At 42.8% G+C, this 2,280-nt stretch overlaps 1 non-coding gene across 1 annotated transcript; it reads left to right on the top strand.

Moving 5' to 3' along the window:
* The first annotated feature begins 672 nt into the window (after positions 1-672).
* Positions 673-834, top strand: LOC144682337 (U1 spliceosomal RNA). The gene has a single exon (XR_013576992.1). It is a non-coding gene; the product is annotated as a U1 spliceosomal RNA (small nuclear RNA).
* Positions 835-2,280: the final 1,446 nt, after the last annotated feature.

The following is a 2,280-nucleotide window of genomic DNA, read 5'->3' as shown; positions in this document are numbered from 1 at the left end:
ATACAAGGATTATTGGTCAAATGGCTTCCTCTGTGCTGTAATTTCTATGGTCCCATGTATGAATGAGATTTGGAGAGAGTGAGCAATTTTACACACACATCTGGAAAACAGTTTCAATGCACTGGAGAGAATTCCAGCTAGAATGGCCAGGATTATTCCAGCACTTAGAACTCTAAGGAGCTGAGTAGAACTGAATATCTTACTATAGGAGAAGCAAACAAGTGAGAAAGGACCTGATCCAAGTAATGGTCCTTTGGATGGGGAGTAGGATGGTATGACAGGGATGGTACAAAATTTATAGGCCTCAGTTGGGACCACAGACTAGAGGACATTTTATTCATGCATAATGGTTAATGTTACATTAGCTTCTTAAGAAGAGTTGGATAAATATATAAATAAGAACGAGAGTGCATGCTTTAAATGGAAGGCTGGATGTTCAAATGCCACCAATCTTGATAGTTCCTATGCTATTGGGTTCATTGACTTGCCATTTTGGAATACAACAGGCCAGGGATTTATTAATATAGGATTTAAAATCATATTGATGTTATGACAAAGATGTATAGTTAGCCAGTGCTTGGTGTGCTTAGAATGTCTCAGTGCTTTACAAAGTGGACACCAAATTAATTCATGCTGAGAATATAGTCAGGTTCCAAAGAAAGGTTCTTAAGGATACTTCCTTCGCAGGGTGGGGGTGCCGTGGTCAAGAAGGTGGTTCTCCCAGGATGAGGCTAGACCTTTGCACTTCAGGTCACTGATGCCTCTGATGTCCCCAAATGCAGGATACTCAACTGCAAAACCTGTGGTAGTGGGGAGCTGCGTTTACAACCTCACCTGGTCTTCAGCAATATTGGAGGTGCTGACCTTTGGATGAAAAGTTAAGCTGAGATCCCCCCTCAGGTGAACGTAAAAGATCCCATGGCTCTACGGCAAAGAAGACTAGGGGGTTATTCCTGGTGTCCTGGCCAAAATGTATCCCCCAATTGACATAATAAAAAAACAGATGATCTGGTTATTATAACATTGCTGCTTGTGGGAGCTTGCTGTGCGCACATCGGAGGCCAATTTTCCTAATGTACAACAATGACTACACTTTGGAAGTACTTCATTGGCTGTAAAGAGTTTTGGCATGTCCTTGAGGTTGTGAAAGATCCTACATAAATGCAAATCTTTCTTTAAGTCTTTTAAAGAAGGTTTTTGAAAATTGGGAAAGTAATTTTGGAAAGAAGATGGGCGGAATGATTGGAAACCTGGTCTCTCAGCTGATGATGTGCACAGCAAGCAGGAACCAGAATCAAAGAAATGGAGTTGATATGCGGGGCCAGAGGGCTGGAGCAGACTTTGCAGACAATATGGAACAAAGGTCAGGAAGGTGAAACTGGTTGCAGAGAACCAGGGGAGTTTGACAAAATTGGAGTGATAGGTTTGTCTGGGAAGGATTTGGAAAGGAATTTGTATTTATATAGTGCCTAACACAACCTCAGAATATCCCAAAGCACTTTACAGCCAATGAAACCCTTTGGAGTAAAGTCGCTTTTGTAAGGTAGGAAGTGAACCAGACAGTTTGCGCACAGCAAGCTCCCACAAACAGTAATGCGAGAGTGACCAGATAATCTATTTTTTTTTAAACAATGTTGGCTGAAGGATAAATACTGGCCAGGACATTGGGAAGAAATCTCCTGCTCATCTTTGAAATAGTACCATGGGATCCTGTACAACTACCTGAGAGAGCAGCTGGGGCCTCGGTTAGCATTTCATCTTTGGCTATGGAGTTCTGGGCAAATTAAATTTTATAAGGGTTGAGGTGAGAAAGCTTGTAATAAGTTTTCTTTTTTTTTTGTTCTTGGAATGTGTGTCGCTGTAAGGCCAGCATTTATTGCCATCCCCAATTGCTCTTGAGACGCGGGGAGCCACCTTCTTGAACCACTGTAGTCCATGTGGTGTAGGTAGATCCACAGTTCTATTAGGGAAGGAATTCCAGGATTTGACCGAGCAACAGTGAGTGAATGTTGATATAGTTCCAACTCAGGATGGTGATTTGAAGGGGAACTTGCAGGTGATGATGTTCCCATGTATCTCCTGCCCTTGTCCTTCTAAGTAGTAAGTGCTGTCAAAGGAGCCTTGCAAGTTGCTGCAGTGCATCTTGTAAATCGTGCACTTGGCCGCCACAGTGCACTGATAGTGGAGGGAGTGAATGTTGAAGGTGGTGGAAGGAGTGTTGTTCAATAAGGATGAGTTGTCTTGGATGGTGCTGAGCTCCTTGAATGTTGTTGGAGCTGC

The sequence above is a fragment of the Cetorhinus maximus genome, chromosome 6 (genome assembly GCF_964194155.1).
Source record: "Cetorhinus maximus chromosome 6, sCetMax3.hap1.1, whole genome shotgun sequence".
NCBI lineage: Eukaryota > Metazoa > Chordata > Chondrichthyes > Lamniformes > Cetorhinidae > Cetorhinus > Cetorhinus maximus.
The sequence above is the reverse complement of the archived record's forward strand: the minus strand, read 5'-3'. Positions and strand labels throughout refer to the sequence as shown.